The sequence below is a fragment of the Chrysemys picta genome, chromosome 10, assembly GCF_011386835.1.
Source record: "Chrysemys picta bellii isolate R12L10 chromosome 10, ASM1138683v2, whole genome shotgun sequence".
Lineage (NCBI taxonomy): Eukaryota > Metazoa > Chordata > Testudines > Emydidae > Chrysemys > Chrysemys picta.
The window spans coordinates 6,454,991-6,481,724 of record NC_088800.1 but is presented as its reverse complement, the minus strand read 5'-3'; the positions used below and the strand labels follow the sequence as shown (position 1 = coordinate 6,481,724).

General features: G+C 46.7%; 1 protein-coding gene across 3 annotated transcripts in view; it reads right to left on the bottom strand.

Moving 5' to 3' along the window:
• IGDCC4 (immunoglobulin superfamily DCC subclass member 4) overlaps window positions 1–26,734 on the bottom strand; it is a 167,751-nt gene that overhangs the window by 61,919 nt on the left and 79,098 nt on the right. The window lies entirely within an intron of this gene.

Sequence of the window (26,734 nt, the reverse complement as noted above, 5' to 3'; positions counted from 1 at the left end):
CACAATGAAAAGTCAGCACCGGTGAAGGTGGGAAATTCAAAACAAGTAAAAGGAAATACTTTTCCACACAACATCTAATGTGATTGCAGAACAAGTCACTGCAGCCAAGAATTTAGCGAGATTCAGAGAAGGGTTGGATATGAAGAATAGCCACAATTATCATAATTAAGGATACAATTCTGGAAGGTTCTACATGGCTTAAAGTGATCTCTAACTATTAAAGACCAGGATGAGACTAAAGGGGAGAAGGGTGTTTCAGATTATTCCACATTTGCTGCTGTAGGGTTCTTACACCCTCCTCTGAATCATTTGGTACAGTCCCGGTCTTATTAATCTCTCCTCGTATGGAAGCCCTTCTCTGTACCTTCTCCAATTCTAATAAATCTTTTTTGAGATAGGATGACCAGAATTTCAGATAGTATTCAAGATATGGGGGTGCCATGGATTTATATAGAGGCATTATGATATTTTCTTATTATCTATCCCTTTCCTAATGGCTTCTAACATTCTGTTAGGTTGTTGTTTTTTTACTGGCGTTGTACATTGAGTAGATGTTATCAGAGAACTATCTAAAATGACACTAAGATCTCTTTCTTGAGTGGTAACAGCCAATTTAGACCCCATCATTTTGTATGTATAGTTAGGATTATGTTTTCCAATGTGCATTACTTTGCACTAATCAACTTTGAATTGCAACTGCCATTTTGTTGCCCAATCACCTGGTTTAGTGAGATCCCTTTGTAGCTCTTCACGGTCTGCTTTGGATTTAACTGTTTTGAGTAATTTTTTATCTGCAAATATTGCCACACCGCTGTTCATCCCCTTTTTCCAGATCATTTATGAATATGTTGAACAGCACAAGTCCCCGATCCCTGGGGAACCCCACTATTTAACTCTCTCTATTGTGAAAACTGACCGTGTATTCCTATCCTTTGTTTCCTATCTTTTAACCAGTTATTGATCCATGAGAAGACCTTCCTTCTTATCCCATGACAGCTTACTGTGCCTAACAGCCTTTGGTGTGGGATCTTGTCAAAGGCTTTCTGAAGTCTAAGTGCACTATATCCACTGGATCACCTTGTCCACATGCTTGTTGACTCCCTCAAAGAAACCTAATAGATTTTCCTTTACAAAAGTGTGTTAATTCTTCCCAACATACTGTGCTCACCTAGGTGTCTGATAATTCAGTTCTTTAATATAGTTTCAACCAATTTGCCTGGTACTGAAGTTAGGCTTATTGGCCTGTAATTGCCAGGATCACCTCTGGAGCCTTCAGTCATGTGGTACAGAGGCTGGTTTAAACAATAGGTACATACCACGGTTAGTATTTCTGTAATTTCATATTTGAGTTCCTTCAGAACTCTTGGGTGAATACCATGTGGTCCTGATGACTTATCACGGTTTAATTTTTCAGTTTGTTCCAAAACTTCCTCTATTGACACTTCAATGTGGGACAGTACCTTAGATTGCCACCGACAAAGAATGACTCAGATATAGGAATCTTCCTCACATCCTCTTCAGTGAAGACCAATGCAAAGAATTTATTTAGCTTCTCCACAACAATTTTGTCTTCTTTGAGTGCTCCTGTAGCACCTTGATCATCCAATGGCCCCTCTGATTGTCATTCTTCTTACTTCTGATGTACTTAAAAAAAATTTTACTGTTAGTTTTTGTATGTTTTACTAGTTGCTCCTCCATTATTATTGTAGTATAGAGTAAGCGGTGAAAAGTGAATGAGATTTTTTTAAAATCATCCAAGTCTTTGGTGAAAGTGCTCCCAGGCATCAGAAAAATGGTCCCCATTTCCAATCAGAAGAGTAATCAAGTAAATATTGGAGAAAATATCAAACCAAACCTGAGATCCAAACATTATTATTATTATTTGTATTACTATAGCACTTAGGAGCTCCAGTCATGAACCAGGACCCCATTGTGCTAGGTGCAGTACGAACACAAAACAAAGACTCCCTGTCCCGAAGATCTTACAATCTAATTATAAGATAAGAGACAACAGACGGTTACAGACAGACAGGGGAGTACAAGGAAACCTTAAGACATCTTCTCACTGTGCAGTGGCAGTCAAAAAAGCGAACAGAATGTTGGGAATCATTAAGAAAGGGATAGATAAGAAGACAGAAAATATCATATTGCCTCTATATAAACCCATGGTACGCCCACATCTTGAATACTGCATATCTCAAAAAAGATATATAGGAATAAGAAAAGGGCAACAAAAACGATCTGGGGTATGGAACGGCTTCCGTATGAGGAGAGAGTCATAAGATTGGGACTTTTCAGCTTGGAAAAGAGACGACTAAGGGGGGATATGATTGGTGTAGAAAAAGTAAATAAGGAAGTGTTATTTACTCCTTCTCATAACACAAGGACTTGGGGTCACCAAATGAAATTAATAGACAGCAGGTTTAAAACAAACAAAGGGAAGTATTTTTTCACACAATGCAGAGTCAGTCTGTGGAACTCTTTGCCAGAGGATGTTGTGAAGGTCAAGACTATAATAGGGTTCGAAAAAGAACTAGATAAGTTCATGGAGGATAGCTCCATCCATGGCTATTAGTCAGGATAGACAGGGATGATGTCCCTAGCGTCTGTTTGCCAGAAGCTGGGAATGGGTGACCGGGGATGGATCACTTGTTGATTCCCTGTTCTGTTCATTCTCTCTGAGGCACCTGACATTGGCCATTGTTGGAAGACAGGATACTGGGCTAGATGGATCTTTGGTCTGACCCAGTATGGCCGCTCTTATGTCATCATGACTGACAGTGGTCTCCGCGCACCAGCTACCTAACCATTGTCAGGTTTTTTGAAGGCATCACAGCAAAGGCGAGTTTTAAACAGGGATTTGAAGGAGGACAATGAGGTGGCTTTGAGGATGTTGAAACGGAGTGCCTCCCAGCATGCGGGGCAGCATGGGAGAAAGCATGCAGTTGCTTGTTTGAAAATTTAACAAAGGGGCAATCTCAAAACTTTGAGACAGATTTATTAAAACAGGCCCAACGGCAAGCAAAAAGTTATCCTTTTCTGTTGTTGCTAGTGCACATCATCAGCTAAAAATACTCCAAATGCAACGGGGGGGAATGTTATTTGCTCAGCTCATTTCCGATGGTCACTTTCAGTGACTAGGAGACTTCTTCCAGAGATGGAATTGACACATCTCCCCGAGATTCCATAAATGCTCTGCATCAGCTAAGACACCATAGGTTAAACATGACGCGACACCGTCAGCTCTCACATGTCAACAGTTTGTTGCCTGATTGCCGGATATCTCGGTATCTCAATCTTCTTTTCCATGAACTTTCTCACCCTCTGCGGAGTAGGAGTCTGAAATCTAATTCATCCTTATAGATCTCCTCTGGGAACAGATTCTAGCACCTAGCAGCTGTTCAATTGAGAAAGTCGGTGCTACTGCTCCTGTTACTCTGCAGCTAATAAAGAGGCAAATTATCCATTGCAAAGCATGCCCCTTCAGAAACACAGGCATTGTGCTTGCAAAACTTTCCCCTACCCCCACGCCCCTCAACTCAGGGGCCATATGGATTGTGCAGCGGGAAAGATGATGACGACAAAGGAAGAGAAGTAACGTCCCACAAAGCTGCCTTTCCCGTCTGGCTAGATCCTCTTGTGGCGCTATCTATGAGTTGTTCCTATGGATGCTGCCCATCTGGGAAGGACTGGAGAGCAAAGAGGTTTGGGATGCTTAGATTCTCAGATCTCTGGAGCAGGATGTTTGCACACCACCTATGTACTCAAAGTGTGTCATGAACAGTTCTGGGACAATCTACATAATAAGAGACTCCAAAACGGTGTCACAAGCATTTCTGGATTTATAGCAGTGCTCATCAGAACACAGAGAGAGCGTGCACGCAGTGCATACAAGGAAACACAAACACCAAGTGGCCCAGAGATGAGCTGGTCTCAGAACGAAGCCAGGTCAACACTTTCAAGTGACTAGTGATTCGGGGCGTCCCACTTGAGACACCTGAAATTCAGGCCCTTTCCGATGGTCTCAAACTGGGCGTTTTGAAGTTAGGCTCCTAAAACCACTCGTCCCTCTTCAAAGTTCAATCCTGGTATTCTGCCCACAACCATGGCAGTCAGGCAAAAGCATTAGAGCCTCTGAAACATGAGCTTCGGTATCTGCATATAGCAATAAATCTCTGCAGAGCGCAGCGCTGAATGAGACGTATCCTGAGCTGGCGTAGATCAGCACAGTCCCACTGACATCAATGGGGCAACACTGATTTACACCAGCTCAGGAACACTGGCCCAGTGTTAGGTTTTGCAAAACAATGTCAGCAAGTTTGTAGTTTCTGCTACAACCGTCCCAGGTCCAGAGCGGAATCTTCCTGTACCTCTAGAGTGGGGTGATTCTGGATAAAAAGTGATTCGTCTTGTACCTCTAGAGTGGGGTGATTCTGGATAAAAAGTGATTCGTCTTGTACCTCTAGAGTGGGGTGATTCTGGATAAAAAGTGATTCGTCTTGTACCTCTAGAGTGGGGTGATTCTGGATAAAAAGTGATTCGTCTTGTACCTCTAGAGTGGGGTGATTCTGGATAAAAAAGTGATTCGTCTTGTACCTCTAGAGTGGGGTGATTCTGGATAAAAAAGTTCCGGTTTGGTCCTCTTTTTCCCTCTCCATTCACCAAAGTGCTTGAGCATGTGCCTTCTTTTAGGCATTGAGAACCACTTACATGCACAGAGTTAGGCACACGCTTAAACGACTTGGTGAATTAGAACCTCTAACGCTACATAGCATCAAAAGCTCAAAACAAAAACAAAATCTGGCCCTGACCACTGTTGGGGACAGGACCCTTGGCTACACAGACCATTGCTCTGATGAGGTCTGGCAATGCCCATGTTCCTCGCTTCCTTCGTAGAGATGTTCGTGTCTTTTTCTTTTCTAGGCCGCAGTGGAGCAGTTAGGTCAGTGCACAAGGTAGGCATAAAGGATATTGTTGAACGTGGAGATGCTTTTCTCTCTGCTTTGATTACACAGAGGATGCTGCATTAGCCAGCCTTGGTCTCTTCTGCCCACCTACATACATGAGCTCTAATATTGTGTCTTTTATACTGTATACACTTTGCACTGCTTTGCAGACAGTTAGTGCAGTGATTCTCTGGGCAAGACAACAGGTAAGAAAATATCTTTTAGCTTATAACTCTTTGGAACGCTGTGTCTTTCCATATATCAAGTCTGTGCTAGGGTAATGTGAATATTATTATTAATAAAATAAGTATTTAAAGCGATGATAAATATAGAATGGGAAACAAAAGCACGAGAAGTTAAATGATTTTCCTATTGCCAGTGAAGGTATCCAGATTAGACCCCAAGAGTTTTCACCTCCTGCGCTCAAATCATTGCCCTCAAATAAAATAGCTGGAAGTCTAGACCACCGGAAAAAATATCCCCAAGTCACTAACAAATAAAAATCCACTCTAGTTTTTAAAAAGCAGCCGCTCTCCTGCATGCATAACAGCTGGTACAAATGTTACCACTTCATGTAGACGTATATAAGTGCCTGATTTATGAGCAAAGTCAAGTACTTAGATACCAAAGTGGCAGGATAAAATGGCACCTTCAAAAGAAACCCACAAAAAAAGGCTCATTCAAGGCCCTTTCAAAGTGAGGATCAAAGAGTGTATGTAGAGTGCGCGTGTGCACACACACACACACACACACGGTAAATGTCACAAAAGACTTTCCAAGTATTTCTATCGAGAGTGTTACACTGGTTAAGCATGATTGCTGGGAGCAGTTCTGGGCAACGTCTGTCCAACTGGCTTGAGATGAACAGTCTGTAAAATAGTTTTCCCTTGTCTGTGCTCTGGAGTTCAGACTCTGGGAAGCCAGTGGAGCCTAATCCCAGTGAAAGAAGAGGCCACCAGACAGTTCTGTTTCACTCCTCTCAACTTCCTTACACAGCCAACATGGATTTCTGCTCAGAAATGAAACCCTTTAATGTACCGATTCACCTAGGAAGTCAACATTCTAAACGATGTGTTCCCAAAAGCCCAGCGAGAGACCAAGCCATGGCATTCTTCCAGGAACTGATTTGTGGATTTATTTATTTTTTTTAGAAGCCTTGAGGCCTGCAGGGCACAGAGCTGTATTTACAGGCAGTCTTAAGGTCTGCTGCTAATCAGTCAGGGTGCACTTTGCCCACCATTCAGCCTCCTGTAAAGCTGTCAACAATGACTCGCTGTTTCCCTACACACGTTTAGAACTGTTCTTCATTAAGCCAAAAGGGAGCAGAGCCAGCCAGACTGCACTATGGATGCCCCTTTATTCACTGATAAACATTAAGAATTGCTCAAACTTTAGCCAGCCAAGCTTAGCAGGGCATATTCATGATCTTCCAGCAGACTCCACTCTGCAGAACGACTATGTAAAGATGGCACCTTCTTATAAAGAGACTTGTGGCTCTTTTCTTGTTCTACTGGAGGCCCTACTTATCAGCCAATGGTTTAAGGATTCCAGGTTTAGGAATGTCAAATCCTATTGGATATCCTTCTAAACAGGAAGGGACTTGCAGGCATAAGGGGTGGAGGCAAGGGTTGAAAGGGGAAGAGTTGGGGGTATGCAGTAGGGCTGAAAGGGGCAGGGCAAGGGGTTGCAAGGGGTAGTGGGTTTATGTTGGGGAGAGGCCAAGGTCCAGAGTGGAAAGGGTCTGGGGATATGAAGGGAAGGACTCAGATGGGCTGAGACATCATCATCAGAGAGTATAAGGCCAGATCATCAAGTCTGACCTCTTGTAGCTCTCAGATCACCAACCCCACTCAACACCCGCAAACTAACCCACCAACCGAAATTAGACCAAAGTACTACAGCCTACAGGAGACTAGACTATTGCGTTCCACAGACACAAAGCAGGCAGGACCAAGGTGCACCAATGCCCGAGGCCCCTGCAGTGGCACGGAGCAACATTGATCAGTTTTGATACGGACAAGCCCCTTCCCTTCTGCCAGCTTCTTATCTATCCATTTCTCTTGATTTCACAGGTCATGTGGCGAACAGACTACGCTGATGGCAAGTTGTTCAGGGTAGGGTAAGCTTTCCAGTCGGACCGGCACAATGGCAAGAAAACACTGGAGAAAACCTCGGGGTCTCCGAGATGGGGATTCCCACTGCAGTTCGCTGTGCAATGCCCTTCTCTCATCCTAAAACAGCAGTCCAGCCAGCGTATGCTAGTGATGCCTAAGCGATGGACCAACAAGCCCTCAAAGGCTCCTTCAAATGAGAATTGTTGGAAAACCTAATTCTACAGAAGTTACTGAGAAAGCGGGGGGAGGCCTAAAAAAGGAGAAGATCCGCAAAAGGATCTTTCTGTATGTGGTCCACAGAATGGGACCGCTATATTATGCGGTCCAGAGCAATATCTTTAACCTGGTTTATGCAAAAGGAATTCCAGTCTTATTACCACGCAATCTATACGATACAGCTGTTCTCCTGAACGCCTCCACTCGGCATTGACCCATACGAACCTTCATTGTACTCATCCCATTACACTCACTTCCTGCAGTCAGAACTTGGCAGATGGCGTTACCATGAGATGAATGGTATGTACAAGAGTCACTAGACTTTAAATCAGTCACGGGCCAGTGTCGGAGCATCACTCCATGAGCAAGGCTTCCTAACTGGCAATACAAATAACCTTTACAAAACGTGTACACAGCAGAGGCTACAGACACCATAGCTGGCAAATATATTGCCAACATGCCGCTGTGCTCGCCTGGAAGGAGGATTGTATTTTGTGCTCCTGTTTGAAGGACTATAGAGTCTGGAATGTGCGGCAGCAAGATTGATAGCATTGGCTACAGAGAGACAAGACATGAAGAAGAGCTCTGTGTAAGCTTGAAAGCTTGTCTCTCTCACCAACAGAAGTTGGTCCAATAAAAGATATTACCTCAGCCACCTTGTCTCTAATATCCTGGGACTGACACGGCTACAACAGCATTGCACACAGCACTAGCGATAGCCATGCTCAGGGCCTGATTCTGATCTCACCAACACCAGCATTATAGTTTCTCCTGTGAGATCAGAATCAGGCCCACTGTATAGACGGATGCAGGGCTGGGTATCGAGTTCCACAGCATTACCTCAATCCACAGTGCAATCCCGTACTATCCTAGTCCCATTCCTTACGCAACCCTGTTAACGTGCCTCACTACTGACCCGTGACACCTGTCCTGAGACCAACCCTCTGCTCTGCACTTCAGTCCTGCTCATCTGCTTCCAGCTTGGCTGTCGCCCCTTGACAATGCAGCTGCTTCAGCCACCCCTGTTTCCGGCTTCCCGACAGAGCCAGGATCTAACCCTTTAAGGAGGAAATGTGATTCAAGAACAGGAGTGGGAGTCATGAGTTCTAGCTTCTCTGGCCATCTCTGCCACTGACTACTCTGGGGGGGAATTCTTCACTACTGTCCCCCAGAGATTTATTTGCTTTCCCGCAGAAAAATGACTTTCTGATGGGGAAGCAAAGGGAAGTCCCAAGAGCGGCTATGCAACCCTCCCCAACAGTATGTTTCGGGTGCCCAGGACAGCCGGCAGAGGAGTAAATCACTCTGGAGCAGGGGGCGGGACTGGGGAAGATCCGGCTGGTGGCTCCTAACCTGTGGCGGGCTTAGCTGCTAGTCCCAGCTGGGCTGGGGAGGACGGGACTTCCTCTTCCCCTACACCACATCTGGGGCCAGGTTAGACCCTGTGTTCCCTGTAAGCTGTGTGCTTGGGCGGCCGCGCAGGAGAGATTCAAGTGCCTCCCAGCTGATTAGCAGAGCATGCACAGCCGGCAGCATGTGGTCAGGTGCCCCTCCCCCCACGTTGCTCCATCCTGCAGCTGCTCCCGGGACCCTCCTGCTGGCTGTGCAGAGCGGGGGTGAGGTGGAGAGGAGGGTGCTGATGTCAGAGTGTTCCCCTTCCCCCCGCCCCTGTACCCCATCTCCACAGAGCAGGGCAGAGGGGACAGCCTGGCTCAGGAGGACACAGAGCTGCTGCACCATGGTCTGAGGTCTAAGTGGTGAGTGGCTGAGGGCCTTTCTTAAAGAGACAGTGCACTGTTTCTAAGATTTCCCCAGCAGCCAGCTCACACAGTCTCTCTCTCTCCCCCTCCCCCTGTGCAGAGCGGGGGAGGGGGACAACAGGGCTCAGGACAGAGCAGGAGAGCTTTCATTGAGTGTCTTAAAGAGATAGCACACCACTTTCCCCAGCAGCCGGCGCACACACTATCCCTGTGTCACACACACACACACAGGCAGTCTCTTTCACACTCACCTCTCAACACATACTTGTATTATCGTTGTTGTTACTTCTTGGTACTTCCTGCAATGCACATATATTCTCTGTCATTTTATTCTTTCAACGGGTTTTGACTGCTCTGTGCATTTCATAATTTTTATTTCTCTTACACTTAAATTTAATTCTTTGAGTAGTGAGTTCTAAAATGCCTAACCTGTCCTGGCTGGAGCAATTACCCCTATGGTAACTTATTTAAAAATATACATTATATCTAGGCTTTTTGTCTCTATTGGTGGTGCGCATCCGTACATATCTCGGTGCACATAACAATATTTATTCCGCACATGGGTGCAAAAAAATTAGAGGGAACATTCGTTAGACCCAGATTTCTCCCTCAGTTGCAGGAAACTCTGCCAACTCCCTTGCCATTTCCTGCACCCATCACTCCTCAGCTTCAGGGGGAGGGATCCCTGTATAGGGACCTGCTCCCCCATCCACCCAACCCCCATACATCCAGACCCCCTCATACCCAGACGCTCCCATCAAGCCTCACTCCCCCCGTACTAATAACCCCCCCGATGAGCCCCACTCGGACCACCCCGACGAGCCACCTGTACCCGGATCCTCACCCCACCAAGCTCCAAACAGCTGCACCTGGATCCCCACCCTGCTGAGCCCTCCACACCAGACTCCCCCACACCAAAAACATCCCCCACTGAACCCCAACCACCTTCACCTGGACCCCCCTGCAGAGTCCGATTACCTTTGCAACCAGAACCCCCCAACAAGCCCCTGTGCATCCAGATCCCCCCCACACCTGGATCCCCCACTGAGCCACCTGCACCCAGATTGCCCCACACAGAACCCTCTCAATCCACACCTGGATCCCCCCACACTTCAATCCTGCCTTGCTGAGCCTGCCTGCCCACACCTGGTGCACCTGGCATGGAGGGGCAGGGCTCTGGGGCAGGCCCAGTCCTTGCGCTGTGTCAGGGTTGGGTACAGCTTCACCGCTGAGTCCGTGTCCCATGGGGAGAAGGGGGGAGCTGCACAGTGATCTCTCACCTCTGTGCAGCCAGTGGCCTGTGCTCCCCTATGCCATGCTGGAGCCTCCACATTTATTTGACCAATAAAATTTTCAGAATTTTGCAGAATTTTAAAATATTGTGCGCAGAATTTGTAATTTTTTGGCGCAGAATGCCCTCAGGAGTACACCGACTCACTGTGTAACCTAGGATATGTCACTTGACCTCTGTATGATTTGTAATATTTGTCTGTCTCACAGAGGCAATGTACACATGCAAAGCATACAAACGTAGCAAGGGTCAGATTAACAAATATTGAAATATATAAAGCAGCTTGAATCAAGAAGGAACAAATGCTCGACAGGATACGAGTTTGGTGTCCTCTGTCCAGGACCTAATGAACAAGTGTCCGCTACTCCTTAACCACCCCCACATTGGGCAGTGTCATTCTTAGCTGAAAGACCTGCTCCCAGTACTGGGGGAATCCTGCACTCACCTGTTTGGTGGCTGGATTCCAGTTCCCAGAGCTGTCAAGCTGGCACCTTTTACCAGCACTAAGACCCAAAGGAGGCATGCCCAGTAACACCCTGTCTGCAGCAGGGCTGCAGGGCTGAAATCCCGAAGTGATTGGGAGTCAGGGAACAAAGCCAGCTATGCCAACACACGGGAACGGACTCGCGTACCCACCACGACTCATCAGTTCCCGGAAGCATGTTCGCCCTGTCAGCCCTTCGCTTCCAAAAATGGGATTTTCCAGTGCCAGCAATTCAACTTCCATGGTGCCATAGAAGGAGACACTTCCAGGAACAACATTACAGAGCAGCCACGGATATTGTGCTACCTCTTGTGGAGAAGTCAAAATACCCCTCATCCCTACAGGTCAGCAGCCCTACTCAACTACACTGAGATCGCCCCAAGGATCTGTGTAACATTCAGGGATGAGTTTCCCATTTGGGCTCCAGATGGGCTGAAATCTATTTGCATGAGCTCTATTTGCAGTTCACACTATCGTACATCTAGCAGGAGTACTAGGGAAATATATTTATGGCACTAGGTTCCGTAGCAAAACACTGCACATGCTGCTTTCTGATAAGGGTCATTAACTGATCCAGCTCTGCCTGGTGACAGATACAGCTTTACACTTCTGGTGTCAGGTAAACAATGCTAATTTGCAGGGGGCTGAGGCAACACACAGGGGACAGATGATAAGAAAAACCTTTCAGGTCCCCCCAAATATCACACACGAACTTGGTCTTGCAGTCAGAGTCAATGTCGTCAGGTCATGCAGAATGTTTTCTCAGAAAAAAGCAGAGAGTTGCATTTGAGGAGTCACAAATGCAACAGATGGGAAGACCAAAGTCAATCGGAGTGAAACAACGCATGACAACTTGGAAGGAAAAATAAAACCAGGGAGATGCAACTCATTAAAAAAGATCTTGTCGCCCTTCCACGGAAAGCCCAGAAGGAAGTCTGGCCCTCAGAAGAAAAGGAACTTTAGTAACATCCACTCAGGAATGAGGAATGTGCATCCTGAATGTGATGAGTTGAGACATAATGAGTAAGAAGAGGGTGTTAGTGAAAGCTGTTATCAAAAGGAGACCTCTGAGAAAGAAGATCATTTCCTGCTGGGATCCAACTGTCATATTAAAAGTTGAAGACAAAGTGTCTCTTTTTGAGCCTATAAAGATAAAAATATCTCTGAAGCTTCTGTCCATCCAGACGAACTTTTAACAGGGTTTAGTTTTTGGGGAGGTAACCATACTAGTTAGGAGGACCCTGCTACTGAAACGCTCCAAAAAAAGAAGACATCCTTAGGGTAGATCACTGCAATAAGCAGACAATCCCATCCCCTCCAAGGTCCTATCTTCATTAGGAAAAAAGAAAAAAGGTGGGTTCTTAAATCAAGATCAAGTTAATGCCTATGGGGCACCCAATTTTTAACTCGACCTGTTAACATGGGTGAAAGCGGCAAAGTGCTTTGTCCTCACTAGGATTTTACCCAAGTGTCTTTCGCCTAGTGAAGACCCAGCCCAAGAGTTTTCCAGGCAATCTTGGAAATTCACCCATGACTTTTCTGAACAGCTCGTCCTAGGGAGGGTGACAGACTGTTAGTTTCCTTCTGAAAGAGGAAGAGTTGATTTCCCAACCTCTGCTCAAATCCTCTGGGACTGTGCAATGCTTCAAATAAGGTTTGGTTTGGTTTTTAAAGCCCAGGGAAATTCTTCTGTTTTTCACAGTCATCGCTACTGTCCAGGAGGTGTGATAGTCACATGGAGTCAACAGGGCCGCCCAGAGGATTCAGGGGGCCGGGGTCTTCGGCAGCGGGGGTCCTTCTGCTCCGGGTCTTCAGGGCACTTCGGTGGCGGGTCCCGGAGTGAGTGAAGGATCCGCTGCCGAATTGCCGCCGAAGACCTGGAGCGGAAGAAGCTCTGGGTCTTCGGCAGCGGGTCCTTCACTCGCTCTGGGTGTGTTCGGCGGCACTGAAGGACCTGCCGCCGAAGACCCACCGAAAACTCTCGTGGGGGCACCTCAAAACTCTCGTGGGGGGCCCGTGCGGGGCCCGGGGCAAATTGCCCCACTTGTCGTCGTCCCCCGGGCAGCCCTGGGGGTCAACTTGGAAGGCTTCCTATAGCTGATCATTGTGAAGTGATCTCTTGGGCTCAGTGCCAGGCCTTTCGTAACCATGGTAAGGTTACTTCTGTGGACCTGCTTCCTCAGCAGGCCTGACAACCACTCCTTCCGTTCTCTAGGTTATAATTTTGGTGGCTACCACACCCCCTCCTTTGCCACACTGAACAGTGTTGTGTAAAACCCGCCCAGGAAAGGAATTCACCGTATGAGCCACTCTCTTCAGACCCATGGGAAGGGGACAATGACGCTGGAAAGGTTGGAGCTAAATGAATCGTTTGCAACGACCCATTGGTTCAGTGAACGCTGCCTCTCTTTTTCCGTTCCTGATCTGTCCATAAGCAGATCACCAGGTTCTTGAACGTATTAGTTATTCACAATGATTTGCCGGTTGCTTCTGCAAACGATTCTTGGTTTGCATATGTATGAACTGCAAATGTTACAACTGAATATACAATTTGTGATGTATGCTGGCATGTCTGTAATTTACCCTGTGCAAATTGCAAACTCTACACCAGACAAGCCAGAATGGTCTGGTGGTGACGACGACAGCCTGGGAGTCAGGATCCCTGGGTTCAATGCCGGACTCAACTTCCTTGGTGAAACTGGCTGACTCAGCCAATCTGTACTCTGGGGGTCATAATGCTTCATTTCTACCACCCGCTGTCTTGTCTACTAATCCTGTAAGCTCTTTGGGGCAGGAACTCTCTTACCACGAGTGCGTACAGCTTCCAACACAGTGAAGCTGTGACCCTGGAGGTGCAAGTAGGCACAACTGCAACACCCATAACAATGGTGGTGATATCCTCCTGAAATAAATACTGCAGCTCCTTTAGGCTGGAAGGGCCATCTCAGGTCAGCATCGTTCCATTTCTTGTCGTCCCCCCCCCCCCCCTTTTTTTTTTTTTTTTTTTTTTTTTTTTTAAATGGGACTAAAATCAAACCCCAGGCTCCAGCCGGGACCAGAAACCTCTGCTCATTGGTTAGTTGTGCAGGTCCCAGAGGCTCTGTGGTGGTGGTTGTGGCATTTCCCAGTTAGGAAGGGAAAGATGGAGGAGAGAAAGTATAAGAAAGAAGAAGAAATGCAGGCTGGGTTTTACCAAGAGGCCCAAGGGTGTCAGGTACTTGGAAAATTCCAGCTTCCAAACCCATTAGGTGTAAAGGTCATTTCATGGCACCATTACTAGAAATAGTACAGAAGTCCATGAGCTTATGCTATGGACAAACTGCTGGCCAATTCCCACCGATGTTGTTAGCACATTTTGATCAACAGCCCATAAACCAAACCTACTATTCTCCAGCCTATTGGTAGCACTGGAGAGCACCTAGCTCCTCCATAAGGCTGAAATCCACCCTGTACAGAGGACTAGCCCAAGTCCTAGGCCCCACTTCAGTCCTGCTATTGTCCACCCCAAGCAGCCAAAGATCCCCAGTCACGGCCGTAAAAATTACATGATTGGCTTAAAAATGAGATTAAAAAAAGAAAATCAAATGCCAGGTTCTATTATTCACTTTCTGGTTTCGTCACAGGGCGCTCAGAACTCTGCAACCAGGAGGGTTAGCAACTTACTTTTCAAAACGAAAGCCGAGATGCCCACGCAATCTCTTAACTGTAGCTCGGGCTTTCAGAGTAACACCAAGGATCACGAGACTTCCCAATAAAATGGTGGGAGTTAGCAACACTGATCAAGTCCCAGAGTGATTTCAGTGGCACTGCTCCCTTGCATCTAGTTAAGCATGTAAATCTTGGGGCCTTAGATATCAAGAGTCCTTTGGAACAGGGACCGTCTCTTACTAAGTGCCTAGCACAATAGGGCAATAATCTCAAGTAGGGCCTTTTGGCACTACCACAATGTTAATTATAATAATTAACAACTCCCATCTGCAACCAAGACATCTCAAACCATTGCCGTTCGGCTCGTGGCTAGCTGCTGACCCCAATCATTATCTCTGTTCTTAGCCCCTTTCCCAAAGACGTTTTCACAGGTGTAGCCTGTTTGTTTAATAACATCGCTGCAAAGGCCGGGGTTGGTTCTCCTCTTGGACTGGTATAAACCAGAAGGAATTCCATTGATGTTAATGGAGTTACCCCGTCTTAAAGAAACTCGCATAGGAGAACTGAATGAAGCCTGCTATTTATACCAGGATTCAATTTAAAGCATTAGCGGGTACTCATCTATTGCTCCAGAAAACCTCCAGTGCTAAAGTATTAACGAGTGGCTCTTAATGAAGTGGAATGCTCTATCCAGCTGCCTTAATAACAAAATGCATATCAGGATTTTAGAGGCACCTCGAACAAACAACAATTCCAGCTCTCATGGAGTTTGGGAGGTTCAAACACAGGGCTGTTTGTAATACAGGAGACGTAACGCACTCGACAGCTTCAGACACCATGATCAGGTATCAGTACTTCTGGGCAAATCCTCAGAAGCAGGGGAAACAGCTCACCTTGTCCTATATTTACATCCTTCATTTTGTTCTATTACTCTTGACATCTTTGCTGCAATCTCTAGTGCCAATGTCAGGCCTTGTCAGTTCTGCTTAATGGAATATGAGGGATGGGAATTTCGTATCAAACCCACTGTCACCTAGGATTGCCACAGTTGTCAGTAGTGCTGCACTTTCAGAACTTCAGAGACAGCCAAGAGAGAACTCAGATCCTCCTGCTCCAAAAAGATTGGCTTCTAACACTTAAACAAAAGGAGCATTTCTGTCAGCAGTATGGGGTTTATGACACACGTGAGCAGTTCTTATTCCATGCAGTAGTGCGCACGCACGCGCACACATACACACCCCAGAGATCACTAATAGTCTCCTTAGCTATATTACTCTTCATCATTACTTTGTTGACAATTTGTAAAGTACCTACCAGAGTGTTAAATACCATTTCATGTTCATTTGAGAAGATCTGATACGCTTTAATCAAACACAAATTATTGGGTTCAGTACAGAAGGAACTGGATGAAATGTAATAGGCTGTGTTATAAAGGAGGTCAAACTACATGATCTAATGGTATCTTCTGGCCTTAAAAGACCAGGTCCGCATTTCATCCCTCCTCTTTCACACCTTCCCTGCCTCTCAGAGTCACATAATCACTTAGCACCTCCTGCCAGAGAAAAAAAGATTAAGAGCGTTTTTCATGACCCAACAGGTTCATTATGCAAACAGCTTCAAATATCAGCCACCTGCGAAACCTGATCCTAGAAACTCGTGTAAACCGAGCCTGCCCAACTCTGAGCTTTCATTATTTCCAAACGGGTTGCAATTCCGTATTTAACTGCAAGTAAAAAAGAAATGGAACAATGGAGAGATCGAGACACTAGAGAGGAAGGTTATCAGCCCCACTGGGGAAACGCACTGAGAAAGGAATACATTGTGTAGCTTACAAAATAAGTTATAATAAATGCAGGAATGATTGGACCTGAACCTCTTTTTGCAGAGGCAACTTTAAATGGAGATTGAAATTAAAGCCTCAACATAAAAGCACAGCTGCCTCATTCCACACCAGAAGTGGGTGCATTTATAAGGGCAAGTTGAAATGATCCCAGACAGGGCCAAATGCAGCTTTCCTTTTACACTAGTGTAAAAACTGGAACAACTCCACTGAATTAAGGAGCCCTATTTAAAAACAATGGAGTCAATCTGGATTTACACCAGTGTAAATGAAAGCAAATTTTGATCTGCAGTTTCAAGGGCAGTGGAATCCTTCAGTATGAAAACCACGAATCAAGTGAAAGATGGGGATAGCGTCATTTCCCTGTCATACAAAACAGGGCAGGAGTGTGTCCTTTAGAACAACAGCTCTCAGCTAGCCATGTGGGATGGGACTGGAGCACAGAACTAAAGCTGCCAGCTGTTTCTTTAAGATACAAACAGGAAAACCCTGCAGGTCTTGTTCAAATGAGGAGAACTAATTTTACTGCAGCGTGGAAATGTGGGAATCTTTTTCCAGTGCCACAGGAAAGACTCCGCAGAGTTGTTGCACTTCGAAAGCAAGCAAATGCCACGTTCTTCCCTGCACGGCTCTCTGTACCCCTCTCATCTCCTCACCTTCAAAGGCCCAGCCTCCCTGTCTGAGCTTTCACAAAGGAAGGCTGCACCTCCAGCATCCATCAATGCTGCTCTTGAGTTGCCTTGAGAAGGACGGGGTTGCTAGGCACTACAGCAACACCACCACCAACAACAAACAGGGGCTGCAAATGAGAAACTGGATGGGGAAGTATTCTTATCTGCTAGGCAGAGACTTCTCTAGTCTAAATGCAGGTGAAGCCACATGAACTAAAGGCTGCAAGATCACTAGCCTTGTGGGGAAAACATCACAGCTTAGCAGCCATAATCCACTGTGTTTCTTTGATTCCACAGCCTCACTCTCACTGCAAAGGGTGTCTTAGCTGCCCCTCAGCTCTGCCCCACTTATCAGATTTCATACAAATATTTGACTGAAAAACACATTTCATGGGACGTTGCCGCAGCAAGCTGTTACAACTGTCAATTTAAATGATGTTCTGCCGACGGCAATCTCCCAGCGTCATCTCTAATAACACAGTATTAAATCCCAGTTCACCAGGAATGTGTTCATCTGCTGAAAGACTTCACAGCAGCATTCTCAGCCCAGACCCAACGAACACCCTCTCTTGGTCCATCCCAGTGAAGCGTCCATCCATTCCTGTGTCTGCTCGGTACAGACAGAAAGAACAGGAGTCACTTTTGGAAGACACGTCTACATGAGCTGCATACCCTTTAAAAGCCAATGTCCTGCTATTTTGTAGCTATTACAAGGAAGACCATTGTGCCTTCCCCAGGTGGCTTAATTTAAAAGCTACATACAAACACTCAGGGGATGGATGTTCAAACAAAATTCTTGCACCAAATGTCTGCAGCTATGCACGCCAAATTAGGACACTGCACATGCAAACGGCCAGTTAGAAGCAACGCAACATTAGATGGTTGTGCTTACCAATGACGGCAATTACACTCACAAATTTGCCACATAACTGCACATTCAGACTGCACCGTGCGCCTAATACATTTGCACAGGTAGCCCCGCATCCTTATCATTCAGATTTCAACTATTGTAATAGTTGTAATCTTTCATAATGATACAGCACTTTCCTACTTTGTTTAGTCTGCAGAAGAGAAGAATGAGGGGGGATTTGATAGCTGCTTTCAACTACCTGAAAGGGGGTTCCAAAGAGGATGGATCTAGACTGTTCTCAGTGGTGGCAGATGACATAACAAGGAGCAATGGTCTCAAGTTGCAGTGGGGAAGGTTTAGGTTGGATATTAGGAAAAACTTTTTCACTAGGAGGGCGGTGAAGCACTGGAATGGGTTACCTAGGGAGGTGGTGAAATCTCCTTCTTTATTGGTTTTTAAGGTCAGGCTTGACAAAGCCCTGGCCGGGATGATTTAGTTGGGAATTGGTCCTGCTCTGAGCAGGGGGTTGGACTAGATACCTCCTGAGGTCCCTTCCAACCCTGATATTCTATGATTCTATGCTGTAGATCTCTAAGTACTTGTAAAAGGTGACTAGGTATCATTAGCTTCATTTTACTGATGCAGAATTTGTCGCACAGGAACAGCAAGTGACTCTCCCAATGTGACAAAGAGTCATTTGCAGAAGTGGGATGAGGACCCAGGTTTCCTGATGCCCAGACTTGTGCTCTACCCACTAGACTATCCTGACCACAAACACTAGGATAACTAGAAATATATGGTGCACTACGAAAGGGATAAAAAATGGGGGTGAGGGTGGAAAAATCTCCAAATGGATTGTCTTTCTTTCCTTAATTTTTTGTACTTTCCCCAGCCCAGTCCAAACTCTATTAGAAATGTCAATTGCTGTTATCTCGAACTTTCCCCAAAATAGGTTCTTTCGAGGTTATAGGAACAAAATTATCCACAAATACCTGCAGGGGATAAATACCGAGGTGGGAGAGGAATTGCTTGTGGTGGCCAAACAATGTATAACTAGAAAGAACGGGACGAACTTAAGGAAAGGAGCATTTGAACTGAATATCAAGAAAAGAGGACAACATCTATTAGGTTGCAGAAGAGTCTTTCAAACGGAGTGGTGGAAATGCCACTGCTTGGGACATTTAAAATCTAGACTGGACAAAGTACTTGAAGATCGGCTGTACCTATCCTGGTAGATGTTTGACCTGTTATGATTATTGGTAATGCAGCACAGCCTAGAGTCCTCCCCGCCCCCCCGTCAAACTCCGGCCCTGCTGTGCTGGGTGCGGTAGCAACACATAAGTGAGTGGCAGGACCTGAACACAAGAACTTACATTTTAAATAGATAATGGGAGGGGAAACAGACACATGGAGGTGAAGTGACTTGCCTGTGGTCACCCAGTAGGTCAGTGTCAGAACCAGGAACCGAACCCATGTCGCCTGGTTCCTAGCCCAATGCACTAGCGCACTAGACATGCGCCTCTAAAATGTGGGTCCTTGTAGATCTTAGATTGTGCTCAGTTCTATGGTGCTTTGGGATTCTAGTCTATCAGTGTGTAAAGAGCACAAGACACAACAAATGTAATAAGAAGAGCGGCATAGTGGGGTCCGAATAGCCATGATTGCTGCATATACACAGCATGTAAGGCCTGGCTACATATATACACTGCTGCTTTGGTGGAGTTCTGGCAGCTAAAACACAGCATCTGGTGAGTGCCTCTAGCGGGCTCACCAACTACTTAAAGGGCTGCTACTCTATTCCTGTGCCCTGAAGTTAGTAGGCATTCTGAGGCTTCTAGTTAGTGTGCCCTGCTAAGTTTCATCTCCCCTCCTTCTGTTGGTCGTTCCTTTTCAACGTGGTTATGAAGCAAGCCAACGGGGCCCTCATCCTCTAATCAGGAGCACCTTAGAGCAGTTCACATGGCTTTGGAGCAGATCTCTGTGCCCGTAGGTGCTGGAACTAGGGGTGCAAGGGGTACTGCAGAATAATAGAAGATTAGGGTTAGAAGAAACCTCAGGAGGTCATCCAGTCCAATCCCCTGCTCAAAGCAGGACCAACACCAACTAAATCATCCCACTTGAAGTGGTTTCCATTATATCCAGAGTCTACAGTTTGGTTCAATGGCTCTCAGCACCCCCACTGTAAAAACTGTTCCAGCACCCATCCGTGCCCTGCCGCAGGGCGAAAAAACAATTACAAAAACCAAACCGCAACCCCATAAAGCTCTCCTGTAGGAAGCTGAAGAAGGGGGAATTTACACAGAGTATGGCAAAGCGTTCCATGACGAGTTCTCAAGGCCACTTCTGGCAGAAAGCAGAAGTGGGGATCCGGGGCTCGCTTCCCATCTGTATATACGAGGGGGTCAGGGACAGCGCTGGCAGGAGTGTTTTGCACTCACGCCACTGAGTCAAGTATGCTGGGGAAGCAACAGAGAGAAGAGGAAAATCAAACGTAGCCTTCTGTTTCTATTTCTGCAGCATAAGGACACAGCTCGGTTTCAGGGCTGCGTGACTGGGTCCTGCCCTAAGTCCTAGTATCCTCATTCTTGCTCCAACCCCTGTTCCCGAAGGAATGTCTGGAAATTTACACCGTGACACCTGTGCAGCCTGAACATCTGCAGCACACACTGCACCGCCTGCCACAGTTGCTGTCTATTCCACTATTCATCTGATCCCGGCACACATCCAGTCGCAGAGACACAACGGGTCCTTCCCAGGGTTGCGATACTTTCAGTCGAGGGAAAAGACAGCGGCTTGGTTTTTTTAGCTCATGCGACTAATTTGGATGCAGGACAGTGCTAAAAGAATCACCCTCTCAGCTGAGCAAAGACATTGACTTAACAAGGAAAATGTTACGATATCCCGGATACCGTATCGGGAGCAGAAAAACAGGATTGGCCAGAGAGGATGGATGGCTGAGAGGAAACAGGCCCTTTCCTTCACTGCTAGCTGCTTATTCAAATCCAGCTCCATTTGGCAGCGACTGGCAGTCACAAGTGAGAGACGTCCCCTGGCCTGCGTGCAGCAGACTGGTGGCTTGCCTGGTGGAAACATTTCCACCACAATCAGCACCATCATCAGGTCACAAATCACCATTGACACAACTGGTGCCTTATTAGCAGTCAGCGGGAGACCAGATGGAGTGATGGTGTAGGAGCAGGATTTTATAACTGTACTATGAGAATTAATGTATGATTTGATTTCATCCTGCCAGCCACCCTTTTTGAATAGCAAAAAAGAATGACACACCAGAACAATCCTTATGACTGATTATGGTCACCCTTTTCTTTTAGGATAAGTTATAATGTCTACTATGGTTTCCTAGATGTATTACAAATTAGGCACTCTAGTTAAATATACATTTCTTTGTTTTAAGGTTTTAGTAAGTAAGAGACAAGATCTTGTATTGTGTCTATGTTAAGGAGATTAGAGGAACGTTGAGGGCCTGAAGCCCCAATGTGAATTGTTTTAGTTATAAGATTTAGCAAGGCTTGATTTACAATGTATTCTGCTGAATTTAAAATACTGCTGTCTGTATACCTTTGAAGGTTTCTGTAAGAGATTGTTTGTGTGGATGAGGAATGCACGCATCAGGAAAAGATAAGGTGTGAAAACCATCACAAATGTCCAGATGGTCAAGAAAAAGTGAGAGACTTGGAAAGACCAGGAGACAATCAGAAAACATCCATTGTATCCGATGCTAAACATGTTAGCAGCATTGACAACCTCAGAAATGAGGCAGGCACCCCCGAAGGTGAGATAACAAATAGGAGATAACGATGGGAAGCCAGACATTAACCATCAAATGATAACAGCAGAAAACCCCAAGATTAACACCACTTAAGGACAGAATGACATTGCAAAATGCATGGACTCAAATGGGAATTTACAACTATAAAGCTGGGGTGTTTTGCCATGGTGTCACGGAGTGGGGGGGGACACAAGGCCCTGCACCCCCAGCTTCCAGCGATTCACCATGACTCTCAGCCAGCCAGTAAAGCAGAAGGTTTATTTAGATGACAGGAACACAGTCCAAGACAGGTCTTGCAGGCACAGACAACAGGATCCCACCCCACCCGCCCAGTTAGGTCCATCTTGGGGTCCCACGGCACCACAGCCCCCTTGGGAGGTCAGAGCCCTGTCTGCCTCCCAGCCATTCCACCAGCCAGCTCCTGAAACTCTCCCTTCAGCGACCCCTCCCACCGCCTTTGTTCAGTTTCCCGGGCAAAGGTGTCACCTGGCCTCGAACCCCTTCCTGGGTTCTCACGTTACATGCTCAGGTATCTTCCCTCAAGGCCAGTCTCCCATCCCCCAATGCAGACCGTCCTAGCCAACCTCCCCTGCCTTCCCAGCCAACACTCCCCACTCAGCATTCAAAGACCACATTCAGAACAGTCCCAGTTTGTCACCCATGGAACTCTGGGTTCAGTCCTGAAAAGCCTCAGAGCATCGGATCGTGACCGACAGAACCCAGCTCCACAGTCGTGCTCAATGTAAGTGGCCATTAGATTGACTCGCGCTACAACAGACTGGGAACTATAAACATCGACTGGCACGGGGTGTGTGTGTGTGTGTGATATGCTCACTGTTGTGTTTTCAATAAATGCGGCGTATTTGCCTTCTTTCCCCCCCCCCCCCCCCCCCCGAAAGCTCCCGTGTGCTTTGTATAGCATAACAATGGAATGTTTAGCGGCTGCTGCTCCCCACTGTGTGGATAAACAGAGGAGCTGGTCATAGATTTTAAGGCCAGAAGGGACCACAAGGTCATCTAATCTGACCTCCTGCACATCACAGGCCACTAACCACCACCACCACCCCCAGCCACTCCCATACCATGCTCCACAACCAGAATTAGAGCAAACTATTACACCCCTCTGGAGGGTAGACTGTTGTGTCCACAGGCTGAGAACAGGATGGACCAAGGTAAACTGATGCGAGAGGCCCCCACAAAGCTTGGTCTCCAGGATTTCAATCAGGAACCTTTTACCAGCACTAAATAGGTTTTTTTTGTTTGTTTTTTTGGGGTGAGATGGGGAGGAGGGTGTTGTTTTTAAACAAAGGTGTTTTTTTTTAAATATCTGTTTGCATGTACCATCATTTATAGATGAGAACAAGATCGCCAGGGACAGAATAAGCCACCTGCTGGAATTATCAAGATGTCTAAAATAACATGCATCTTATGGAGATCGCTTGAAAAAAAAAAAACTATCAACAAAGCGTGAGTCACCCACAGAGGTGTTTGTCGCTCGCAACAGGTTCTGCTGCCTTCCACCTGACTCTCATATCCTTTTCCCAATTATAAAAATCTCCAGAGATTTGCCAGAGACATGATTTCCATCACTATTAGCTAAATCCAATGAAAATGTCAACCCAGAGTATCCCTTTGTCTAATCAGCGGGCAGCTTAATGCTTCAGAAGTGGAGTGGGGGGGAGGGGGGGGGGAGAAAAATCAAACCAGAAATCTGCTCAGACCCGTTGGCGTGGCAGAAGGAATGCTCCTTTTTTAACCTCTTTGATTGCTTTCAATTTGAAAAGCAGAGTCAACGTCTTAAAGTTACCAGCTATAATTATGCAGAGAACAGAACGAATTGAGCTGCTGGGGAGAGGTTATCCAAAGCGTGGCTTGATCGATATTACTTATCGATGACACATCAGGCCAAAGAGGGGAGCTGTCTCTGGCATGCAGAAGCGCCTGATGCCAGCTCTCCCCTGTTACCTTGTGTTTCATTAGGAACGCACAGGATCTGGCAGGGGCTGGTAATTAGATACAGAGTGTAGGACTGCTCAAGAATTCTCTGTAGATTCAACACAGATTATCTCCGTAACGCCATTCATTGATCAAAGGTGTATTCTTGGACTCCACAGTTAATTACACTCCCTGCTGATGGATGAACGGCAAAGGCATCTATGTGAAAACGCACGAGCGGCCGAGGAACAAGCGAGACACTTGTAAACGAAGACAAAGAGGGCCATGGAAGGATGTCGGAGCTTGCAAGGGAGTTTTGCCCTGCAGATGGAGGACTGAGCACCCTCCGTTGAGCAGCTCCTGTAACAATTCTGTGCCTCAGACTCTCCAAGGGGAAGAACAAGCAGGAGGAAGCAAGGTCTGGCAAACAGGCTGTGGATCTGGGAGTCAGGAGACCTGGCTTCTAATCCTGGCTCTGCCATTGTCCAGGCTGTGGGGCCTCGGGTACGTCACTGCCCTTCTCTGCGCTTCCCACCCTTTGTTTGTTGCCTATTTAGACTGTAGTAGGGGCTATGGCATTACAAATCATAATACTTCCTTACCTCCCTGGAGTGTGGGGAGGGCTAACTACCTAACGTCTGGGAAGCGATTTCAGGTTCCTCACGGAAGACTGCCAAGTGTTCTGCTCATTATCATTATTATCCACCCACAAACATTCATGGAACTAGTCATGTCACCTCTGCCCCTTTCCCGGGGGAACCCTGCGAATTAAGCCTTCTCCTATCCCTCTCTCAACTTTTCTGAACAACAGAGACATGGGCCAGAGCAGAGATCTAGTACTTTAATCTAGGGTCGAGAGTTCTACTCTACCAGCCCCTAACCCGTCCCCCTGCCCTCCAGCCTTCCAGAGATCCTCTCACCCAACACTGATGGAAGAGTAGCCTCCTGCGGCACCTTCTGCAGGCCACTGCCACTGGTAGAGCCACTGGACTGATTTCACCCCCAGCGTCAGCAGGTGCCACTGGTCTGAGGTCAAATGGAGAGGCCCCCTCTTACAGCAAGCACATTGCCTCTGCCTGCCAGCCCAGCCCATGCTGCCCTGGAGATCCCAGCCGTCAAATGGCTTAGCGCGCTTTGTGGCGTCTCTGAGCAAGTCAGTCCCTGCTCTGCAGAAATTGGGATCTCCATGGCCAAGCTGCAGGCAGTGTCCGTAGATCAGAGGAGACCCGGACAGCTTCCAAGGCAGCTCCATCCATGAACAGCGGGGAGGGGGAAATAGCTCAGTGGTTTGAGCATTGGCCTGCTAAACCCAGGGTTGTGAGTTCAATCCTTGAGGGGGCCACTTAGGCATCTGGAGCAAAATCAGTACTTGGTCCTGCTAGTGAAGGCAGGGGGCTGGACTCAATGACCTTTCAGGGTCCCTTCCAGTTCTATGAGATAGGTATAGCTCCATATATTTTATTTTATTTTATTTAACTTGGATGATTATGCATGAAAGACATGGGGCCACTTTTGAAAACCTAGGAAAGGCTTCTTTGAAAGGATGCGGTTTGTTCTGCACAGTGCCCACCACCAGCAGCTGAGCATGGACATGACCAAAGCCTTTAAATGCCTCAGAGTGTCACGTTTACCCTCCTTCTCCTGCAAGTGACGTCCCCAAAGAGCAAAACGGGTTCCATGGAAAGCTTTGGAAAACGTCGTTTAGGCAGAATTCTCATCGGGTGCAATCTTTTCTCTCTCTCTAGTCATCTTGTTGCTTATCCACCGATGGACGAGACCCAGAAGCACCAATGCAATGTTCTTGTAGCTCAGACCTATTGCACGTTGCGTGAGAACTAGACCGTGGTCTTTAAAAGGCTCATCTGCTGTTTATTCCTGACCTGAAGTCATCTAGGCTGAATTCCAGGGACCTAAAGTTATTACCACTCAATTCCTAATGGGGGAGGTATCTCCTCTTTAGGAGTGATCAGAAGGAACGCATACATCTAAAACGACTCCTTATTACACATCGTTTGAAGATGGGATCACTGAATGGGGTTTGATTAAAGTTGAATCCATCTCTGAGCCCCATGAGACACTCTGTATGTTGCTAAGTTTTGATAAGGATCTCCATGCTGTAGCTCCCAAGGTTCCACTGGCTCAAGAGGTCTCCAATTAAAACAGTTCCTTCCCACCAAGAAAAACAACCAGAGGGGAAAAAGAAATGGAACACAGACCCCAAACTTACAAAAGAGAAACCAGCCTGCTGTTTTCCCAGACAACTCAATTCCATTTTCTAAACAAGGTGATTAACCAACAAAATCTTTAAAATCTTCATCTCACACGAGTTTTGAACCCTTGGCCACAACAGCCTGTCTGACAATGTCTGGTTGGAGGAAGAAAACTGGCCTCCATCTGCCCCCAAAGTGGGTTTGATGTTGGTCAGGAATGGTGGGATATTACATGTACATGTCTCAGATACCACAGTGACCCATGACTCTCAGCCAGCCAGTAAAACAGAAGGTTTATTCGACGACAGGAACACAGTCCAAAACAGAGCTTGCAGGTACAGGAAACAGGACCCCTCAGTCAGGTCCATCCTGGGGGGTTGGGAGCCCAGGCCCCGGTCCTGGGCCTCCCTCCATTTCCCCAGCCAGCTCCAAACTGAAACCACCTCCAGCAGTCTCACCCAGCCACACACCTCGCCTCCTCCTCCAGCCTTTGTCCAGTTTCCCGGGCAGAAGGTGTCACCTGGCCCCATCCCCCTCCTGGGCTCAGGTTCCGTGCTCAAGTATCATCCCTCAAGTGAAGTCACACCCTGATATCCCACCACCATCCAGCACCAATGCAGACAGTACTGAGTGGAGTATGAAGGCCTGAATTATATGAGAGACCGAGAGATCCTGGTCGAATGGAACAACTTGGATCCCTGATAAGGTGTCACAAAGTTATCACGGAAATGGCATACAAAACAGAGAAATCAACCCAGCAGACTCTATTACACAGAAGAGGCTGTATTTGCTTCCCCTGATCCTGCCGCCATCCTCTTTTCAGTTCTGAGAGAGGGAGGCTTCCATTCCTTCCAGTCAAGAAACATGCACCAAACTAGAACGCGACCCTTCCAGCAAACATGTCTACAAAACACTGCACTAGAGGTAACCCTGCAGGCCTGGGAAAAAGTCATGGTTCTATCTGCCCTTATCTCCGACA